This window comes from Amphiura filiformis, chromosome 3, assembly GCF_039555335.1.
Source record: "Amphiura filiformis chromosome 3, Afil_fr2py, whole genome shotgun sequence".
In the NCBI taxonomy this organism is placed as follows: domain Eukaryota; kingdom Metazoa; phylum Echinodermata; class Ophiuroidea; order Amphilepidida; family Amphiuridae; genus Amphiura; species Amphiura filiformis.
Window position 1 is genome coordinate 64834465 of NC_092630.1, and position 14041 is coordinate 64848505.

A 14041-nucleotide genomic window follows, 5' to 3' on the forward strand; every position below is an offset into this window, starting at 1 on the left:
ATATTTAAATGAATTTAGTGATCTAGTATTTTCAACATTTGTTGGATTTACAAACACCAGTCATCTGCAATTGGTGGGGTAATGTCCTAATTGCAACTTGTGCTTAATTGACTTCTATCTGTAAGTAGAAAGTTGTTGCACAGATTTTTATGAATCACAAATATTATGATTATATAGAATGATTCAGCTTGATATGTTATTGTTCTAACTTGGTCTAAATTAGACCCAGTCCACACAAGTGTATTTTTCTACATTTATTACAACCGTATTACAATAGTATTGTATGACTAATGTTCCTCCATCGTAATCACACAGCCATTTTATTCCTTTTTCATTCTAATCTCAGGAGAATTGACATCATGAGACAAGAGAATATTTTGAACTGATGAGAATACCGTAAGCATGCATGTCTTGATCATGGTTGATAGTAGTTGTCCGGTTTGACCTTTGTCTCTTCCCATCTTGACCCAATCCCAGGGAGTCAATGACCCTCCAACAGACAATGCACTTAAAGCTCAACCTGAATTTCATTTCACTGATCATCTTTAGTACAAATCTCCCTGACAAATGCATACCTATGTCCCAATACGCTTGTAAAATGGCCAACTCCAATGTGATGAGCCAAGATGTGCATTCTCAAATGCTACTCGGACAGAGATTCCCTCTCCCTGCTGGTTCCTATTAGGGAGCATAGGTTCCGAGATGTTTCGGCCCATTTGGTGGTTAATTTCATAGGCAGAGTAGGGAACAATGATGGGTATTATCTGTTATGTGAACTTTTCACATAGCAACGTACATAAATATTATTCTCTCTAGATAATGAGGTGCAATTGCCCTTCAATGATTCATTTGTCAACAGAGAACTTTTATTACCATGCAGTTAGTTTCAGAATTGGATTCCATCCACGTCCAATACGATAATTATGTGATGATATGTGATGTTTACATGAGATCCTATCACCAAGATATTGTACATTTTGGTGCAATTTTGTGTTAATGATTCACCAGCACACCTGAATCATAGACAGTTCTCTCTACTGTCTATGCCTGAATGCTGTTCAGTGTCACAAAATCATTTTGGTGTTTATAATTCACCAGGTAGTGCTCACACCATGCTTGTATGCTGAGCATCCCATTGCAATGTTTAATTCCCTATTTTTTTGCAATTACCCATCAGGATCTCCTACAACAGTTTTTGCAATGGTGAGGAAAGGCCCTATATTTCATTCACCCTTCACTTAATTTGGGGTAAATACAGAATGCACCATGTAAATAATGATGATGATCGGATCCAATAGCACCTGAAAGAATTAGGCTTACATTATTTTGTCATCCAATTTTCAAAGGAACTATGATAATATGGTCATTTTTCAAGGAAGAACTGCAGTTCTTCACAATGCAAGCTAATGCAAAAGTATAGTTAGCAAAATTGCGTAAATAGTGTGTAAGAGGTCTTACACTCAAAAGAGCTTGTTTCTAGTTGTTTGGATTATTTAAACCCTAACCCTAAACCCTAACAATACTAACCCTAAATCCCTATTTAAAAGCGTGTAAAAATGAACCTCGGTTCTTCCCTGCAATTTGACGACCAAATCCGGGGACTAAATATACCTCTTCCCAGGCATCACCCTGCTCAATTGCCCTGCATTACCCAGCTCAGTAGAAACACTGAAGAATCTTCTGAACATTATTAATATTACTATTACCCGGTAAACAGTATAATGAAGAAAGTACTTTGCACCTCATAATAAACCTATTTGTTGAATGGCATTGAAAACAGTTACAATCTTTCTTTTTTTTATTTGCCACTAAATTGTTGGGGAAATGAGTAAATGGAGAAAACAACAATTAACAGATAATTTTGAGATTTTTACGTTTTTGGTAAATAGCATTATTGGAACAAATCTCCATACAAAGTCACAAGGAGGTCAGCTGTAAGAGGATTTTCTAAGTGCTCAAAATTTGCACAAATGTTTTGAGCTTAGGAGTAGTATACATTCAACAGATATTAAAATGTTGCATTTATAATAGCTTATAATTTATCACATAACTTGTTTCTTTACAAGGTGTTTCATTTCGCAGGCATAGAGCCCAGATATGCCAAAAGAGGAGTGTTGGTGTCAAATAGAATAAGCCACTTAAGAATTAACAACAAGGTTAATATACACATAAACACACAAATGTCTAGACTAGAGATAATTTCACTAAACTGTTTCTTAATAAGGATTATCTAAATCTAGCAGGGGAAAAAATAAATATTTGAAATGGTTTTTTAGACCATTTGAATCAATCAAGCAATTTATTTCTATCAGACTTAATAATCTCTATTTTCAATTTTATGGATAAATTGGATTACTACCATGTAATGTGTTATGACATAAGTGGACAGTTGTAATGTTTTCTCCTTTATTAAGTCAACTAAATAGTCAAATTATGCTGAGCAAATTGTCCATCTCCTAATGTGGCTAAATCTACATTTCTTATGACCCTGGTTACATGTTTTCTCATACCACACAAAAACAGCAACATTATAATTACATTAATACCTACATAAAACAGCAAATTTGCCATGCGGCAAGCCAAGCGCAAGTCAAGCGCAATGCATACATGTATGTGTTTGCAACTATTCCACTGAATACACCATCTGAGACTGAGTTAACTTTGTTATGATTTTATCAGCATAAATGAACATTGTGTGCCCCCTTCATTTGGGCACATATTTAAGAAGAATGAAACTAATGTTCCAACACTTAATTTCAAATCACAAATTACTGATTTTTTACTATAACCAAATCAAAATGCATGACCAACACTCAGTTTCAAATTGGTGCCGGTAAAGAACAAAGTGGTATTTAACCAAACAATTACAACCCTTTTATGAGGCATTTCAGTTTTTTGGAACCCTAAATCAAGTTCAATCTCATTATCCTTTAAGGATTGGTTCAGGGAAGGGTCATACTTTATTGTAGTGTTAATGATGGCAGGATTAGCAGTGTAAAAAGGCTCCTACACAAGATCATTTCAATACTCACGGGCAGCATTGCATTATGTATAATAATAAATTCACTGGTGGACTTATAATAGTTGTGGAATTTGGATCTTTTCAATAATTAGGTTGCCACTCAGGACTATCAAATAAAAGGTATAACCAGATTGACCTCTGGTATACCTTTGACCAAACTCTCCCTTCTTATAATTTTGCTTCATGCAATAATTATCATCATAGTTGAATGGTATATACATTTGTAGCGCAAAGAATTTGACCCTATGATGCTGTGTGCAAGTGCTTTTAGCTTAAAAGCCTACAAGAAGGCATGATACTATTACATTATATTCATTGCAGTACACATATACTTTGATCAGCTCATAATCGGCAGGAATTGTTAGGCTTTTACCACTACGCCAAAAGTAGACCCACATTAAGAGTGATAAAGTTGACATGTATGGTCTATACTGTGGGTGTTAAATAAAGTAGATAAAGTGTAGGACTTCAATTTAAACTTTGTGACGTTTCTGACGATATGTCACAAGACAGGTCTCAAAATTAAATATATTGATTCAGTTAGGGTTGTTAATGCAACAAATTGAAATGAAATATATTAAGTTTTGCATCCACAAAAGTTCCTAATATCACACTTCTATTTCTCCACAATATGGGCATTATATAAGATTAGATTTGATTAGATTAGATTAAATATATTATGTCACTCCCTTCTCTTGTATAGCATTACACCAACAACACCTAAAACAAATTACAGCGAAAGTCATTGAATAATTTTCTGGCTGGCATGGCACACACAAATGATATTATTCCAATGCAATTAACATTATTATTCCAAATAAATTGGCATCCTGCCAGCAGCTGCCCTTTAGAATAGATGGTCTTTGTTTGGTTAGAAACCAGGGTGTTAGACTAAATTACCTTAACCATAAACCCTAACGGAACGCATGGTTTTTGGTCATCGGAAGGGACAGAAGAAACAAAAAAGGAGAGATGATGAACAAAGAAGTCACTTGGTGCCCTGGATTTGAAGCTCGAACCCCTTGCATGCAAAGCATAACTTGAGATCACCGACCGGTAGCCACAGGTGTCGCTGGGCCCGCCAGCGATTCCATGGGTATGACTTAGGCCAATTGTGTCACATGGATGCATGCATGCACAGTGGTTTTCCTAGTGAGTTTTAGTGGAGTTAGGGTTAAGATCAGTGATAATTTTGGTAATCACTCAAATGAACTTGACGGCTTTTCAATTTATTTTAAAATCACCCACTTTGTTTTTGTGTGCATTTACTTGTATAGACTAAGACTTAGATGATATGTTCAATTATTATAATTATCTTTCCAAAACATTTTACATTGTGCAAAGAATAAGATAGATAGATACATGATTTTGAAAGCAATGACTCATTCTAAATAGAAACAAAACAAAAGGACTTTATTAGGCCTATCGCGTGTCTGTCTGATGCCATAATACATAGGCCATTTATATAAATTGCATAAATCATAATTTATATCAATGGCACATCACAAAGGAAACTGGTTTACTAAATCAATATGACACACAATTTACGAACATGATTTTCACATTTAATTTCATGTTGACAAATTCAAATTTTCTTTATGATTTTGGGGATGTTTTTTCATATTTTACACATTTAATTGCCAACTTCAAAATTGTAACACTTTTTTTCTCCATTCATAAAACCAATTCAAAGTGACAGATAAAACCAATAAACAAGTTCAAGGACAAATTTATTGTTAGCCAAGAACTAAACAACTTCTATTTTATGATTGAACCAAATTCCACTTTTATTGATGAAAGTTTAATTGTGTGGTTCTTTTGAATATATTGCAAGCTATAACGACACTTTTTTAATGGCCTGTAATATAGTTATGCCTCTTACCAAAAAACTTCATGAAAACACCTTGGTATTTATAATATTAATTAAACTCAAAATATACCATTTCCTTCTGCTTTAGTGCATCTTCTCAGCTGAATATCAATTTTTATGTTGCTATTGAGCCTAATTGTTATCATAGAGTAGAAGGTATTAACCAAGTTTCCTTGTAACACCTGTGATAATATGCTACATTTAAAACAAGAGAAACAAAAGCATAACTTGCAAAGATTCAATATAATCAGATTTAGTTTACAAGCACTTTTCTTAAATTACAGTAACTTCTGGGACTGAGATTCATGATACAATCCATTGTATTGGTCACCATTTGCTTTGCTTTTGAATCCCGCATTCTTTCACACCCCGGGTTTCACACCTACAATGTCATTATAAGTGTGGTTTATTTCAACCTTGCTGCAGACACTGAACCACAAGATTAACTAACCATGAAAGGTTTACAAACAAACACAACAACAATAATAACAACAAAAAGAAAACAAACAATTGAATAAGGCATATTTCTATTTCAATCATAATCACTTTTCTAAAACTGTGAATTTCCAGGGCGTCATTATTTTGCCAAGTTCAAATTCTTGAGTTCAAATGTTCAATCCTTAACAGAAATTCCCCTAATCTAAACATCTGATAGCCACCACAACTTTGAAATGTAAAATGTATCATCAAGAAAAAAATAATATGCTCTTAAAATATAAATTGCTGATACTGAAATATTGGACTGCAACTCAGTCAAAACAAACCGCAGAAGTTCATTCAGGCAAAAAGATTAAACTTGTCACAGTAAATGGGAGTTTATTTCCAAGCACATTTTACAGCCACAAAGACTTGGCATAATAAGCAGTATAACACTATAACCACATCAATACCCATGATATTGATGGATGAATTTGTCAGATTACTCAGACACCTTGATGAAGTATACATTATAATGAAGGATTATTCATATTAAAACTCCTTCCCACTTTTATGGGTTAAAAGCAGGCCAATCAGATAACACTGTCTTAAAGAGTTCAATTTTAAGAACCATTGTCTTGAGCAGTTACCAAATCCTGCAGCAGCCAGCAGTACAAACTCACTTAAGTCTGATTCTGACTCCACATCGCAGTGCCACGCAATGCCATTTAAAGCATCGCGTGATGAAATTAAAATGTACATTTCAATTTAATCGCGCGATGCTGTGATGTTTCAAAAGCATGTGGGGTCTGCAATCCCTTTTATGGTCATCCTGCCGACCTTGATATTCCAGTAGCCAATCACAAGCGTGCACGGCTGCGATATCTCTGCGTGGTGCTATAAAGTTGAACAAAATCCAACTCCATCACGGACCAAAATTTCCACCGTGCGATGAGAATTTTCACCGCCAATTTTGTAAAAATCTGGCTCAGATTTCAGTTGTTAAAGTATCGCATCGTGCTGCGATGTGGGGTCAGAATCAGACTTTATACTGGATATCTCAGTACTCCAGAGGAATGATTTTCAAAGGAAAACATTTTTTCCAATGCCAGGACAACAGTGAACATAATATACTTCTCAAAAAATATAGAGGTTCCAAATCTTGTTCGCTAATTTATATATCTTCCAGATTAGCCAAAGAAATATAACAATTTGGTAGTCCCTTACAACATAGGTCTACCTCCTTCCCATAGCAACAAAACACAGTTTTGGGATGTCTTTCAGCACAGAGATACAATATCATGATGTAGGGCCTATTAATACACCTAAATATTTTTCTGTCATTTTTGCCTAAATAATTTCCTACATTATGACGATTGTTTTAAAGTCATGATTCAGCATTGAGATATTTCTCTCAGCAGTCAGCAAATCCTTAACACAATCACGATCACGAGATGAAAGATGTACCGTTCTTATTGTGATATGCTGTAACAATTCATCTGTCACAACATGATCACATTTCAACCAAGACAGGTACTTTTGTAAATCCAAGAAACAGAAGGGAGCAGAAAATGGTAAGAAAACTTCATGGATGGGTTGGACTTAGCCCAACTATGACACTGGATATGCTAACAGTTGTTTAAGTACTTGAACATGAATGTTAACATGAGTGACAACAGACAAACATTTATCATACCATTAAAATACATTTCCAGATACACAAAGCTACAAAATAGGAGATACATTGCACTGAAAACTTAAACTAGTCAATTGCAGGCTGGACTAGCTTTAAATTAGTCAAACTGGTTAGTCAAGCCTGCTTGACTAGCTTAAGCTAGTATTTCAACCTAGTCAAGCCTGCTGGACTAGTTTTCAGCCAGCTGGACTAGTTTTTGATTAGTCCAGCTGGCTTGACTAATGTGATTTGTCCTGCTCGACTAGTTTTCAGGATTGACTAGCTTATGGTTAGTCAAGCGGGAAGGACTAGCTTAAGTTGGTAAATGAAGATGGACTAGTTTAACATTAGTCGAGCTGGCTTGACTAGCTTTAGGTTAGTCAAGCCGCCTGCTTGACTAGCTTCAAGCTTTCAAGTTAGTCAGTTTGCCAGTAGTCTGTGGTATGTGACCTCTCTGACCCAACTGAAATCTAAGCGGGGAAACATATACATTTTGTAACTGTCAACTGCTGAGGACAACTGGATACTCACTGCAGAGCCTCTGCTGCAGAGCAACACTCTCAAGATTTTGCTACAAAATTCCTGGAATTAATTCATCAAGATTTTGTAGAACATGAAGGTAAGTCTTGCTTTGTGTTGATATATGTAACGTTGCAATTTGTTATAATATTACATCAGAAAGACAAAAATAATATCAGCTCAGAATGTCAGTCACTTAGCCTATGCACTGTGTACAGTAAACTAAATGTATACAGCAGTGGTATATACAGCACAATACAAAATGCATACTAGTAATTTTGCTGTTTATATAGCATGTGTGTACTATGATATTCTACAATGTACTTGCAATTGGGCCTTGGTCATCAATTAAAGTAAAAGTTCAAGCCTTGGCACCTTTATAATTAATATAAAGGTATTGGTAAGCTAGCTGATGTGCCCAGATCCTCGAAGTTAAATTAGGGACTGCCTCTGTGTACAGTGTGTAATATTATAAGCCGCCACTGGGGATGGGGGTAAAGTTGTGTACTGTTTTTGATACTTTATTGTTTGTTGCTATAATTTATTCTAAATGTAAAGTGCAATTCATGGCTCAAGGACCACAATGGAATTAGAATAAAGTTTAATGAAATTGAGGGGGGGGGGGGTGGCTAGCCGAAAAGGGGGGGCAATTTTGGCACACATTCATGCTATGAAATGCTATGTAAATCTTCCCGCTTGCAATATAGACCATGTTTGCAAAATGGGATCCCCAAAATTTGGCATAAGGGGGACCTACAATGGGGGATTTTGGGTAGGCCAAGAGGGGGGGGGGGGGCAAGCATTTCGGGCATGCCGTTTGGAAATTCCATTAATTATTAATTATCACTTTTTTTAGAATAACAACCATGACCCAAACAAAATCTGCAGTCGACAGTTTGTCAAATTATACCATTTTAATGTCATGTATTTTTTTCATGTAGGTTCTGTTCCTTTTTTGACGATGCAACCGTGAAGCTTGAAAGACTCAACATATACCGTCTGGAGGATTTCACTCAAATAACAAAGGTAATTGAAAAATATATGACCAGATGACAGCCTCATCCCCCTATTGTTACAAATATGTTATCTTTTATGGCATCAGAAGAAAGCTCATATAACCCCAAGTGAAATTGTATGCCTGAAATATGTTACGTTTATATGTTATAAACTGTGGTTACCACACATATGGTTCTTAGTGGCGGATTTTGAGTGGGGGTGGGGATGGGGAGTAAATTTCGGGGGCCAAAATCAACAAATTTTGGGTTAAATTGCTGCAAAAAGTGGTATCTTCAAAACACAACAGAATGTCAGAATCTGACCATGCCCTTTATGACAGTACGCTATATTTGTAAACACTCCCTGGTGGTGGACTCTAAAAATTATGTGAAAATACATGACCAACCAAAATTTTTAATTGATGGGACTATCACGGAACCCCAGATGTGACATGGAAGAAAAAAACTTGGGGCCCGAGATAGTAACTTTGGGCCCCGACACCGTAACTTGGGGTCCGAGTTATTAACTCGGGGCCCCGAGATAGTCCTCGACATACTATCCCGGACTCCCGACTTAGTAAGTTGGGGCCCCAAGATACTATCTCGGAACCCGAGTTACTAATTCAGGGCCCCGAAATACTATCTCGGACTCCCGGCTTAGTAAGTCGGGCCCCGAGTTACTATCTCGGACCCGAGTTACTAAGTTGGGGTCCCGAGTTACTAATTCGGGCCCCGAGTTACTATCACGGGCCCCAAGTTACTCAGGGCCTGAGTTACTACTATCTCAGACCCCGGGTTACTATCGCGGGCCCCCAGGTACTATCCCGGGCCCCAAGTTACTATCTCAAACCCCAAGTTACTAAGTCAGGCCCCAAGTTACTATCTCGGGCCCCGAGTTACTATTTCGGGCCCTGAGTTACTACCTCGGGCCATGATGTACTATGTCGGACCCCGAGTTACTATGTCGGGACCCCGAGTTACTATCTCAGGCCCCAAGTTACTATCTCGGGGCTCTGAGGTTTTTTCTTCCATGTCACTTTGCGGGCTCCGTAGACTATACATGTATTAAACTGTAAATAAAGTTCTCGCTGACACAAAATATTTTTTCAGAAAACTGCCGGATATGAAAGCAGTTATTCATTTTGCCTATTAAAGTTTAACTTTAACTAACAGTAACTTTTTGTATAATTTGCTTTCAGATGCTGCTGAAATGTAACCCAATTGTGGTAGAAATAGACTTCCAACAATTGCAACTCATCAAGAAGAAAATGCTGTACATCAGCCGTGCAAAATAACGAGTTAAGACGTTACACAAACAAGTCGTGTGAAAAAAGAACCTTGCACTAATTTTGCCTGTCAAAGATGGATTTATCTGAATCATGCACATGAAACTTGTCTGATTCGTGCTTTGATACACATTCAAAATGGATTCATTGTGGTGACTTCATTATCGTGAATATGAGTGACAAACTTTAATGACTATTTTTCTCACAATCAGGCAATAAAAAAAATTATATAATGCCCTTTCCGACCAGCGGTGGTCCGCTATCTCTAAGGACCACTATCTCTAAGGTTCGCTTTCTCTAAGGTTCGCAAATATGAATTGTAGATTTAAAAAAAAAGGAACATCATGAGTTTGTTTGCTGGATGACTATGCAATGACGTCACTGCCATATCAGGGTGAAAATGGTATTATACCTATCCATGATGCTTATTTTGTATGTTAATTTGTATGACATCTGGATAGACTATATACTGTGAATTGTAATCAACATGATCAATATTAACGGGGTACTACATTCCTCGATAAATTTATGTATATTTTTGCCTTTTCTCAAAAACTGATAACACAGTGGTAACAAAGGTTATGTATATTATAGGGGCAAGGAATCCAATTAGTACACTGGAATTTCAGTGACCCAAGACAAGTGGTTTGTTATTTATGATAAGAAAAGAGGTACCACTAGAATGTACCTCATTTCTTGTCATATATACTGAACCGCTTGTATTGAGTCATTGAAACTTCAGTGTAGTAATTGGATTCCTTGCCCCAATAATATACATAACTTTTGTTACCAGTTTGTTATTATTTTTTGAGAAAAATGCAAAAATAGTAACAAATTTACCACAAGGGTGTAGTACCCCCTTAATGTTTTTAATCTGTCAAGCCAAGCTGTTTTTAACAAAAAACAGTTAAGGTTTTGACAGATTAAATACATTTATAATTAGTTATTTATTTACTAAATTTCATAAACAGAAATCTTTATAATTTATGTTTAAGGCTTTTATGATAATATTATGAAGAGTTGGGTATCATAATGTTGGATGCAAGATAAGAATGTCATAAAGTTTTCCTAATGTTATTTTGGACTTTGAATTGTTTCTTATTTCAGAATCTATTGTCTCCAAAAGAGGATAGGATACAGTCTGTGGTGGGTACTAGGTAGCCAGATGAAATGAGACAACATGGTCAGAAGAGAAAAATCAAAGTCCTCGCCAACATGCAGGTCTAGTTCTGTACTAATTATTGGTGCTTGCTTTTGCTTCATATTTCACTATTTATGCTGCATGATTCAAGATTATCTATGGAATAATTCTTGTAAATTCATGCAGGGAAGCAATAAGCAAACATTAATCTATCTAGACTAAATCCACATGTGGCTCATTTATACTTTCCAATTGTATAACCCTTATCAGACTGTATCCAATCTGCAACTGCATGTATGGTTTGCATTAGGTTTGTCCAGCTGGCTGGACTAGCTTGAGGTTAGTCGAGCATGTTAGTCAAGCCAGCTGGACTAATGTTACATTAGTCCAGCTGGCTTGACTAGGGCTATGTTAGTCCAGATGGGCACCAGTTGGACTAACTTAAAGCTAGTCAATAACTAGTCGAGCGACTAACCTTAATTAGTCCAGCATGCTGGACTAACATCAAGCTAGTCAAGAAACTAGTCAAGCGACTAACCTTAACTAGTCCAGCGTAGTCAAGCTAGTCAAGCGACTAACTAAAGGCTAGTCCAGCATGCTGGACTAAGATAAGTTAGTCATCCTTGTTAGTCCAGCAAAATTGACTAGCTTAAAGCTAGTCCAGGTGGGCACCATCTGGACTAGCTTTAAGTTAGTCCAGCTGACCAATTTAGGTTTTCAGTGTGAACTTTTGGTGAACATGATGAGAACATAATGTTCTTTTATGTTTATGATAACCCAGATGATAAGAAGGTTTTGATACCAGTAATTGAGAGTGCAATATATAGAACACAACAACAATAACAGTAATATGAACAAATAGGTTATATACGTGATTTACAGAGCATGATTTAGTTTTATTATCTCTTTGTTCAACAACACAGCTGGAATCGTTTATGAGCAATTTTCGTTTCTCATCACTGATGGAAAATGTATTTCCTACCAAACCGCACCCCAAAATGTTCAGATGCTTTGATCATGTTCTTAAGCAATATGCAGTATCCACTTCAAATTCTACACATATCATTATGCTTGGTTACACATACAATATATCCACGATTCACACTTTTATCCTGTAGACATGTATACATGCTCCACCTTGAAGGATGTTAAGAACTTAAAATAATTGGGGAAAAATTTTTCTCTATAAATCACACTATTTTCTGGTAATTGAATAGAAATAAAGGTGTAGCATTATCCTTTACACTCGTATGTGTCCTTGGCAGTAAAAACATTGAAATAATGGGTTCAACTGCACCTCATCCATTATTTGAATGTAAAGGATACTGTATTTCACTTTATTTCTCAGGTAATCTCTGGGTATCAAACTTTATATCCATTTATAGGAATGTACCTTTAATTCATTTGTAAGCAGTAAAATTAATGCCATCCTTGGCCTATTGCTCTGAGATGTTGAGCTAGATAAGGCAAAATCCCTACTAGTCTAGACACACTGATTCAATTCATATACATACATATATATAGCTCTCTTTCATCTCAACTTCCAAATGTTTGATAAAGTTTTACTTTTCATCATTCAAATACTAGTAACAGCTTTTTTAAAATAGACATAGAAAATAAGACCTAAAGGGTGAGGCATTGAGTCATCAAAATGGGGATACCCTATTAGGTTTGGTCCACAGATACAAACCCTGGGATACAAACCAAATTTCCCAATGGGATTTCTAAATGTTGTTGGGGAAAAGGGGCTTATGTGTATGTTGCTCTGTCATTGTATGAAGTTATGAAATGTTACGTGTTGGGCACAGAAATGTATTGGTTTTAGGCCAGTACATTTTGAAGTTACATTGCCCTAATGAAACTAGATATGAAGCAAGTTGGCAAATCTATCAGTGTTGTCTACCACTCTAAGTCACCTAGTATGACCTGATGTGTTCCCTATAATGATTAAATCCTATCCTTGCCTCCATCTTCACCTGCACAATTCTAGGAATACAAAACCAGCCTTGTTTAAAAGTTCAAAGTAGCACATCAATTTATAGGTTGGTTCAAGATGCTACTTTTGCAACACATGGATTTGATTTGATTTGATGTTACATTTATTCTTAACAAATACTGTAGAAGAGTCCCACAGCTCAGCTGTAGTTCACTTCACTTCAACAGACTTTTTGTCTAGTCACATCATGATGAGAAGGAACCAAATAATCTATCTGAACTTCAAAACTGTCTAAATGTTTTATGCTATGTTCATGATTTTGTGCTAAAGTAGACTCACTCTCCACTATGGTAGTAATGGGTCAATCTGGATACAAAAAAAAAAGCTACATCATTGACTCAGCTTAAAAAAATCACAACCAAATTCTATTCTACAGGATAGGGGGCCTACACAGTTCTACCAATTAATGCTATGTGCGATAACAAGATTCCTGGGCAAGATTCTTTATACGGAGCTACATTAGGAGCTACATTACAGCAAAATGAAGTCAACTCATGCATTGTATTGCCACTACACTTGCTTCATTACCAACCAGTTCCAACATCACCAGATGTTATTGTAGTAGAGAGTCAAGTCTCTAATATATCTAGAGTAATTGTTCAATGAAATGATGATTGCAATATATGTCACCCAAATTATTTCAAGTCAATACCACAAGTTGCTGCTAACATCTGCCAATGCAGATGTTTCACATGTGTTCAATAATAACCACCCAGTCATGCTTTAATTGAGTTTATGAAGTGCTATGAAAGTCAGCAGTTGGTGCAGCGATTACACAAATACATAGATTCATTATATGATTTCATGAGAAAGATCTACATGTTTGCACACTACCCAATGTCTAAGGAATGTCACTAATAGCTTGTATACCTATGTTTTCTTGGAAGATGTCCCTTTCTAACTTGTTAGTTTAGATTCCAAAAGAGAGATTCATCAAAACCAGGCAAATAACAGAAACTTCTTATACACTTTCACAGTTAACATCAGGGAGTCACTGTTTATACTGCAGGGAAGTCACTTAGCCATACATAAGCTAAGCTTTCCTCAGTTTAGTTGTGTTTTGATTCATAGTTAATGGAATAAGAACAACTTTGGTTCACTTTTTAAATGCATTTCCCTT

The 14041-nt window shown here is 36.1% G+C and overlaps 1 protein-coding gene and 1 long non-coding RNA gene across 3 annotated transcripts in view; one reads left to right on the plus strand and one right to left on the minus strand.

Annotated features, from left to right (window-relative positions):
- Positions 1–14041, minus strand: part of LOC140148974 (A disintegrin and metalloproteinase with thrombospondin motifs 9-like) — a 226981-nt gene that overhangs the window by 129409 nt on the left and 83531 nt on the right. The window lies entirely within an intron of this gene.
- LOC140147751 (uncharacterized) lies at positions 7420–10279 on the plus strand. Its single transcript, XR_011858399.1, has 3 exons — positions 7420–7603; positions 8445–8529; positions 9698–10279. It is a non-coding gene; the product is annotated as an uncharacterized lncRNA (long non-coding RNA).